The sequence below is a fragment of the Gracilinanus agilis genome, chromosome 2 (assembly GCF_016433145.1).
Source record: "Gracilinanus agilis isolate LMUSP501 chromosome 2, AgileGrace, whole genome shotgun sequence".
In the NCBI taxonomy this organism is placed as follows: domain Eukaryota; kingdom Metazoa; phylum Chordata; class Mammalia; order Didelphimorphia; family Didelphidae; genus Gracilinanus; species Gracilinanus agilis.
The window spans coordinates 630,047,672-630,057,532 of NC_058131.1; the positions used below are offsets into that span (position 1 = coordinate 630,047,672).

At 37.9% G+C, this 9,861-nt stretch overlaps 1 long non-coding RNA gene across 1 annotated transcript; it reads left to right on the plus strand.

Moving 5' to 3' along the window:
* Positions 1–2,628: 2,628 nt before the first annotated feature.
* Positions 2,629–9,251, plus strand: LOC123236292. Its single transcript, XR_006505412.1, has 3 exons — positions 2,629–2,719; positions 3,076–3,126; positions 8,761–9,251. It is a non-coding gene; the product is annotated as an uncharacterized LOC123236292 (long non-coding RNA).
* The last annotated feature ends 610 nt before the right edge of the window (positions 9,252–9,861 follow it).

The window sequence follows — 9,861 nt, forward strand, 5'->3', positions numbered from 1 at the left end:
ATTGGGGAACAGATAAAGAAATTAAGGTAAATGATTGTGATGGAATACTAACTTTTGTGCTAGAAGAAATGATGAGCAGTATTGTTTCAGAAAAACTTCAGAAGACTTATATGAACTGGTGCAAAGTGAAATGAGCAGAACCAGGAGACCATTGCACACAGTAACAACAATGCTTTAACAGTGATTGACTGTGAAAGACAGCTATTCTGATCAAATCCATTATCCAAGGCAATACCTTCAGAGAGAGAACTGATGAATTCTGAGTGAAGATCACTTTTTTTCACTTTATTTTTCTTGCTTTTTTCCCCTACAACATGGCTAATATGGAAACATTTTGCATGACTTTGCATGTATAATTGATGTCTTATTGCTTGCCTTCTCAATTGGTAGGGAAGGGGTTAGGGAGAAGGAGAGAATTTGGAACTCAAATTAAAAAAAAGAATATTAAAAATAAAAAAAACTCCTGATTTTTAGGGAAAAAAGAAATGATCATTTTAGATCCCTAATTCAATCATCCAAAGCATTAGTTATCCTTCCCAGCTGCATGTGATCTTAAAATATGATGGGCATACCATAACAAGCAATATAATTTAGTGGATAGAGAAATGCATTTATAGTCAGGAAAAACTAGGTTCAAATTCTACCTTTACTTAAGAACTATGTAATCCTGGGAGAGTGATTTAATATCCTTAGGCTTCAGTTTTTTAATCTATAAAATGAGAGAAATGGACTCAATAAATCTATCCTTTCATGAGCTATACTTGCATCAGAGTCATTGATAAAAATATTGAACAAATAGGGCCAAGAACAGAGTACTGGAGCATTCCCTCCACTAAAGTTATTCCTTTAGCTTAACTCTAATCAGTACTTTGGCTCATTTTCAAAGCCTCCACACCAGAGGTGTCAAACTCAATGCCTGCTAGTGGCACGCTACCTGCAAAATTGCCAGATATGAGCAAAACCAGATTAAAATATAAGTGGTTAATATTTTACAAGATAAATAAAAACACACCACAGCATAATGTTAATTTGTGGTTTTCTAAGTTAATATGTGACCCACATGAATCTAATTCTTTTTTCAATTTAAATTTGTTTGTCATGTTAAAATACCCAATTAACTCCCTTCCTCCCCTCCCCTCACTAGAGAAAGAATCATTTAACAAAAAGAGATATGTGTATATACAACTATGTCTTATTTCTCTTTGTCAATTCCTTCTCTGGAGGTAGATATAATTCTTTGACCAATATCTCCATTGGTGTATATAAATTCCTTAGATTACCAGAGAAATCCATTTCTATTTGATTTTGACATTCCTGCTCTACTAGTACTATCATTCAATTACCATTTCTTACCTTATTCAGAAAAGACTCGCCAAGTAACTTATTCAAGCCCACAAACTATGTCTATAGCATTCCCTTGATCGATTCATCCAGTAACTCTGTCAAAGAAGGAAACAAGGTTAGTCTTGTCAGTCTTAATGAATATACTTATTGGCTTTTAGGAATTGCTTTCTCCCTTTGTAAAAGCTTAAAAATTGTCTCTTGAATGATCACCCTGGAATTTTACCAGGAATTAATGCCAAACTCATTGATTTATAGTCTAAATTAGACAATCTCTCCCCCTTTTAGATCTGTGGGACTATATCCATTCTATATCTATATCCATTGCCATCTTGAGTGCTGCCAAACCAGAATAAAATGTGATTGGGAAATATTTAACATGTTTTAAAAAAGACTCTGATAGCTATATTTTAGCATCACTGATTTCCATTCTAATTACATTTATTTTATGTTTCGAAAAACGTTATTTTGAGAAGCGGCTCAGAAGACTTCCCCAGACTGTCAAAGGGGTCCATGACACAGAAAAAAAGGTAACAAAAAAAGCTTACTATATGCATTTCAGAGATTGCCGACAGTGGTTTAGAAATTAGATCTCACAATTCTGTCAATATCTTAGGATAGAATTTGTGTGGATGACTGCAGAGGTATCAAACACACCTGCCACTTGAGAGCTGCCAAACCAGAATAAAATGTAATTAGGGATTATTTAACAAAATAAATAAAATACAATCGAATAAAGAAAGCCTTAGTATGTGGTTTTCTAAGTTGATATGCAGCCACAAGGATCTTTATGTACAGTTTAGTGCCTCCAATGACTGTGATTCTTTGTTTCCAATTCTCTTTTAAGACTTCACTTCTATGATATTCCATAAATTAAGTGGCTCTGTGATTGCATGTTCCATATTCCGTGAGTGGTCCTAGTAAGGCAGACTATATTCTGTGAGCAATCAGAAGTATGAAGGGCAAGAGCATGGAGTGGTTATTCATCTTAATCTATAAGTTCTATGGCTTATCCCACAATCTCATTGATTCATTCTGGTACCACTTGGTTGAGGGTTGGGTTGCTCTGATGAGACTGCTGTTAATTCCCATTGGGGAACCTCCCAAAGGCTATAGCTACTTCTATCCGATTGACTTAGCAGATTCTCTCAAAAATGGGGAAGACCCCTCTTCCTGCTCCTGGTGATTACATCTGGTTTTTATTTTCAAATTTAGCTGTGACGAATGTTACTACAAGAGCAGGGAAAGCCCAGCGAGCACATCCCTCCTGCAGAGAATGGCCATTTCATCACTTCCCGCCTGGCTTGCCTGATGGATTGCATTTGACATTCAGAGTTCATTAGCTAAAGAAATCACTTACAAACAAGTCATGGAGAAGGTAAGTTACAAAAGGGGTTTCACTTTTGCATCAATAACTACCTTGGGTTAGTAAGACGAGACCTCCGTGGAAGGGTCTGAACCCTGGCTCCGATGCCCTTTATCTTTTGTGCCACAGAAAAGTATTATCCATCCAGCATTGCTATGACACCATCTTCACTGGCCTGTTAGAGCTGGGCAGGGCTTTGGAGGTCATTTGTTGGTCAAAGGATCAGAGAATTTCGAGCTACAAATAAACTTGGAGATTGTTTATTAGGGATTAATAATCTGCTTTGATAACTATATTTTAGCATCATTGCTTTCCATTCTAATTATATTTATTTTATTTTATGTATCTAAAAATGCTATTCTGAGAAGGGATTCAGAAGACTTCACTAGACTGTCAGAGATCCGTGACTCAAAAAAAAGGTAAAAATTGAATTATTTTGATCATTTAATTTTACCAATGAACTCAGAAAGCCCTAAGTTTAAACTTGACCAAGGATATTTACTAGCTGTGTGGCCCTGGGCAAGTCACTTACCCTGTTATCTCACTTTCCTCTACTGTAAAATGGGGATAATTATAGTATCTACCCCTCATGATGACTGCAGGAATTAAATGAAATATTTCTCCAAAATGCTTTGCACAATGTTAGGCACACTAAAGGGTCCTCAATGATTTGTCTCAATTTACATGGCCTGCAAAGTGGTAGGATTGGGTCTTGAACCCTCTCTTTTGATTACCAAGAGGCAGAGATGAAGAGGGAGTTCATTCCAGGCATGAGGGGCAGTGCTCAAAGAAGAATAATTCATAACAAGGCTAAAAAAGTAGGTTAGAGCCAGGTTGTAAAGGACTTTAAATGTCAAAGAAATGTGCAATGATGTGTATCTGATCATACACATAATAGGGAGCCACTGGAGTTTATTGAGTAGATGAGTAACATAGTCAGATTTGGGCTTTAGGAAAATCACAGTGGCAGTTGTGTGGAGGATGGATTCTAAAGGGAAAGAGAGGGACCAAATAGGAGGCTGTAGCCATAGTCCAAAACTGAGGTCTTGAAGAAGGACCATGACTGTTTGAGTAAAGAGCTCATATTTTAGAGAGATTGTGGACCTAGAATGGGTAAGAGTGACACGTGAGATGATGTGTGTGAAAATGATTTGAAAACCATGTTGTATATTCAAATGTGAGCAAATGTAGTTGTTGCAAAGGATTGTTCTGACAATTCATAGGTAGAGCCAGAATTCTAGGTCAAGGGTTCTGACTCCTAGGTAAATACTCTTTTCATCTCCCTACTTTAAACTGCTTGGAAGCTCCAAGATTCATGAAGGTTTAATTCAATTCAATTTATTCAATAAACATTTATTAAGTGTTTACTATGTACCAGGCACTGGGCTAAATGCTGGGAATACAAATAAGAAAAAAAGGAAAGACAATCCCTGCCCTCAAGAAACGTACAATCTAATGGGAGGAAAACAATACAAAAAATGGAAACCAGAAAAGAGGACGGGGTGACCACCAGGTGATATGGTGTTCAAAGCCAGGCAGAGCAGATGATAGAAGACGGAACTGCCTGAAAAGCTGTTTTGCAACAATGGAGACAATCAACAGAGGCATGGGGGAAAAGGAAGGAGGTAAAGAGAGGAAATCCCTAGGATGCTGTTGTGCCATGGGTATCCAGTTATACACAGGTGCAGAGACTTGGGGCCCCACAGAGATCAAGGCAACATGTGAGTCATTGAGGTGAAAATTATGCCAACAGCCACGACTTTGCTTCCTTTGGTCTCTGTCACTTCAGTGTCATTGAATACCTCCCCACAATGCCATCTAGGACTCTCAGAGTGGGGACAGTTTTTCAGGCTTGATTAAACTTCCTCTGGATGGACATATTTGGCTTTTGGTAAGCTTTCTCCAAAGCTTCTCTTGGCTCTCTTCCTCTTTTAAGGGATAAATGCGAGTCAGGCTGCAGGACTCATGTGTTTTCCCATACACAGAGCTGTGTCAGATTGCAAGCAGAGAGTTAAAGCATGCATCAGTTTGCAAACAGAGGTGGGGCACCTTAAGTGATTTCTAACAAAGATCTGCTGTCCGGTGAAAAGCAAATACCCAGGGACCATTTGGTTTGCTTGTAATCTAACGACAAGAACACCCTAGGAATAACTCTTGGGTTAGTTTCATGAATTCTTAGCATTTCCTATGGAGCTAAATTCAATATAGCCCTAGACACATATCCCTCATTGCTTGGCTTCATTGCCCAGTGATTGTGATTTAATGATCATACAGAGGAGAATGCAGATGGAGGGTCACTTTTCCCATACTTGCTTGATTTACCAATTTTCCTTTGGCAAATGTGTTATTTGGGAAGAAGTTTAAGGCAAAGAGCTCATGTAGAATATTTCATGGGATCATTTAGAATTATGGTATGCATTTTAACCAAAATGCTTTTTAGAATAAACTAAAATTTGAAAATATACACAGATACCATTAAGTAAGACAGAAGAGACGAAACTGATGGCAGTTGATAATACAAGGGTGAGAGAAGAGAAATCTTGGGGAAAAAACCCACAAATAAAGGTATATGTCCCTTTATTGATGTCAACAGCCTACCTCTTCCCAAAGCTGCAAGCTCCCTAACCTTTATCCAATGACATTTTGGGAAGATGATAAGTGGGCGTAGCATGGTAAGGAAGAAATTCTTGCTTTAGTCTTTTTCTGTGGATGGAAGTTGATGAGTGTTGTGAGGAAGATTACTTAATTATCATTTAGGAGACCTAGCAGGAGGGGCTAGAGAATTCTAAATGGAATGGGGAAGCAGGAAGTGTGCCTCTCAAGTTGTAACTGATCCTGAGAGACCTCAGAGGAAGTGGAGTTTGTACCCTGATTCCCTGGGATCCTGAAGGAAGACTATCATCTACTTGTGGGAGATTTTGGTAGAGACTATTAATCCCAACCTGAGTTGCAGGTTAACTTGGGCTGGGTCAGTTCTCAGAACCTACCCATCTGAAAGAGTACAGCTAGTGGTCCTGGAGGAGCTGCAACATCGCTGGAGTGTGTCAGGACTCTGCTCTTCAGTCCTGCTATCCTTTGGGCCCTGCCTTGTTTAGGTCTCAGTTCAGTGTAGATAAGTCCCTCCCCTGACCCTGTGGTTTGCCCTTAGTCTGGAAGTGTAGAAACCCCTATTCCCATCCTTTAGACCATAGTTCCCTTAATTAAATCTGTTACAAACCTTCTTGTCATTTGCCTGCTGCTTTTCACAGACCCCTTGTCTATGTGGAGCAGAGTGATAGTTAGGTCTAACTGTCACTTCTGTCAACAGACATTTCCCTTAACAGTTAAACCCAGTATCCCTAACTTGTTAAGTCCCCATCTGTTGTCATTCCTGTCTCCTACACACCCTTCTGAACCCACATATAATATTTAAGTTATCTTCGCTGGTTTTCCCCATAAGATGAGTCCTAGAATGCCCTAGAATTTTAGCAGGGTAATATTAGCATCTTACATTTGCTTAGTACTTTATAGGTTATTGAAAATGACATTAGTCTAGCTCAGCATCAGCTCATTCTATACTCAGGACCATTCTGTAAAGTAGGTATTGTGGGTTTTAATGTTGCAACTATATAGAATAGGAAATTAAAGCTGGCAAAACTGAAATGACTAACCAGTAGTAAGTAGCAGAGGCTGAGATTTAAATCCAGGTTTTCTAACTATATCCAGTGGTGTGACTACTTTAATTTGATGCCTCTTATCAGAACTTGACCTTCTCCCAGAATGATATTAGGAGACCATGATGGCAAAGTGGATAGAACAGTAAGACCTGAGTTCAAATCCAACTCCAGATACTTATTAGCTAGCTATATGACCCTGGACAAGTCACTTGATCTATATGTGTCTCAATTTTCTCAACTATAAAATGGGGATAATAATAATGCCTACCTGTCAGAGTTCTTGAGAGTGTTAAATGAGATATTTGTAAAAATTGCTTAGCACTGTACTTGGCCCATAATAGACACTATATAAATGCTTATTTCTTTCCCTCTCCCAGATGAGAGAGGCATACAAGCCCCTGAGCAGAGCATTGGAGATAAAAACTTGTCATTTGATGAATTATCCTCAGTGTGCATTTCCATGTAATTTTAATTCATTTTCAAAAACTTCAGAGGTGAGACTTGGAATAAAACTCAACTACCCCCTCTGCTACTTTCATAAGAATTTAATTAAAATACTTTCTAACCACTGCCTATGTGCTAAGACTCAGAAAAGCATTCAATATGGTGACCACCTAAAAGGAGCTTATAATAAAGTTGGGATAATAACTTGGTATATTGAAACAAAATTAAGTAGCAACAAACAGAATCACTAAGTACTCAATATATGGACAGCAATAAGTGATCATTGTGGGTTGTGGTCATTGGTGGAGGCTCTCCAGGAGAAGAGAGACTTTAGAAGCCTTGAAGGATGGTATGATTTGGATAAACAAAGAAAAGATAGAATAGGGACAGCTAGGTTGCACAGTGGATAGAGCACCAGGTCTGGAGTAGGGAGGACCTGGGTTCAAATTTGGTCTCACACACTTCCTAGCTATGTGACCCTGGGCAAGTCGCCTAACCCTAACTGCCTAGCCTTTACTGCTCTTTTGTCTTGAAATTGGTACTTAGTATTGAATCTAAGAAGGTAAATGTTTAAAAAAAAGAAAAAGGAGAATGGATGTGTTTTATAAGGGAAAGAGTCCAGGTTTGGAGTAAAGCCAGGTTTCAGGTCTCAGTTTTGTTAGTAGCAGTGTAAGGCCACTCAATTCAGTTCAACTAAATAAGCATTTATTAAGTACCTGCTATACACCAAACACTATGCTGTTGCTAAAAATGCAAAGCCCCCAAATGAAATAGATGCTCACCTCGAGGATCTTCTGTTCTCCCAAGGGATACAGCATATATGTATATATTTGATAAATGCATATATATATATTTAGCACATATATTTAGTAAATATATATACTCATACTTAGTAAATATGTATATATATATATTTAGTAAATGCAAGCTAATTTGAAGAGGGAAGAGAATGCTGAGGGAGGAGAAAACAGGGAGGATCAGGAAAGGTTTGACACTTGAACTTAGCCTTGAATGCCTGGATTCTGAGAGGCAGGAATGAAGAAGAAGTATATTTCTAGGTATGGCTAGTGGTTGTATAAGTGGATAAAGGGAATAGAAAGTAACTAAGGATGATAATTAATATCTAACATTTATATGCTAGCTTTTAGCAGGTAGGTGGTACAATGGATAGAGCACTGATCCAGGAGTTAGGAAGACCTGAGTTCAAATATGATCTCAGACATTTCCTAGCTGGGATGACCTTAGGCAAGCCATTTAACTCTCTTTGACTTAGTTTCCTCCTTTGTAAAATGAGTCTGAAAAAGAAATGGCAAACTACTATTCTACAGTATTTTGCCAAGAAAACCCCAAATAGAATCACAAAGAGTTTGACATGACTGAAACAACTCAATAACAAAAGCATTTCTATAGTGCTATAAGGTTTGTAAAGCTCTTAACATATGTAAGGGATTTACTTGGTGCAGTGGATAGAGTGCTGGGTCTGGAGTCAAGAAGTCCTGAATTCAGACATTTATTAGCAGTGTGACCCTGTGCAAGTCACTTAATCTCTGTCCTCCTCAGTTTCCTAACCTATAAAATGAAGATAATAGTAGCACCTACCTACCATAGTTGTGGAGAGAATCAAATGAGCTAATATTTGTGAAGCACTTTGAAAACCTAAATGAAATCCCGAGTAAATACTAGCTAATTTAATGGTCACAACAATCTTGGGAGGTAGACATTAATATATAGATACAACGTCAATATGGAGAAGGAATTAGTAGTCCAAACTGGTTGGAACATAGAGTATATGAAGGAGAGTAATGCGAAATATAGGTAGAAAGGTAAGCTGGAGCCTGTATGCGTGGGGTTGAGGGGCCACAAATGTCAGGTTAGAGTTTATATTTCATCCTATAAGAAATAGAGAACTATTGAAAATCACAGTGGAATGACTGAGTCAGATCTGTGTTTCAGGACAATGATTTTGGAAGCTGGGTGGCAAATGGATCAGAGGAGGAAAAGACTGGAAGCCTGGAGCCCATGAAAAAGTGTAAGAATCCAGGTAAGTGGTAATGAGGGCATGAGTGATACTGGTAGCTATGTGAATGAAGATAAGGGAAGAGAAGAAAGAGATTATGGAGGTAGAATGGCTACGACCTGGCAATTGACTGGTTATGGGGGGAGGAAAGAATCAAGGATGAGATAACAAGCCAGGTTTAATAAATGAGTGGATGGGGGTGCTCTCCATAAGAAAAAGGTATATGGAGGAGAGTTGGTTTTAGGATGATGAATCCCATTGTAAAAACATTGAGTATGAGATACTGATGGAGAGACTAGAAAGCAGTTGGTATTGTGGGATTGGGTTTCACAAGTTAGTGTTGTCAATCTTTAACATTTGTGGGGGTAATGTTTCCAGAAAATGGTGTAAAAGTCAAAAAAGGAAAATGTTGATATATTGAACTATAGGAAATAGGGGATTAGGATACCATCTCCACCAAAAACTAATCTTTCCCAGAGATTGCTGAAAATACAATTTTCTACATATAATTTTTAATAACAAAATATTAATTCTGGTAATATGCATTTTCCCTAAAAAGTAACCATGAAATAACTCATAAAATTCAGTAAACAAAATAAAATTGGCAACATGCAAAACATTTTCTTTGCTAGTAATGTCCTAGAATTATGTGACCTTTGTGCTAACATCTCAAAAAATATCAATTTCAGACAAAAATAATTTTTCAGAACACATGATGCCTCTAATGCCATAATTACTCTACAACAAATACAATTCTTAAAATGAAAGCTTTAAAAATTTGCATCTTACCTTCCACTGTGTCAGATGGCCTTGTGAAGGTGTTGTACTATATATAGTATACTGCTGGAAATCTTTCTTTATCTTAGCTGCCCTCTGAAAACCAAGGGAAAAGTTGCTGAGACTTTAGTCAATCAGTTCAATCCACCAGCACTCCAGCATGGTCAGTTCCATATATCTGTCCCTATCTCCAGCTTCTTTCCAGTAGTTCTGGGAAATAAGCTAGTGCTTACCAAAGCTTCCCAGAGAGAGATTCCTTC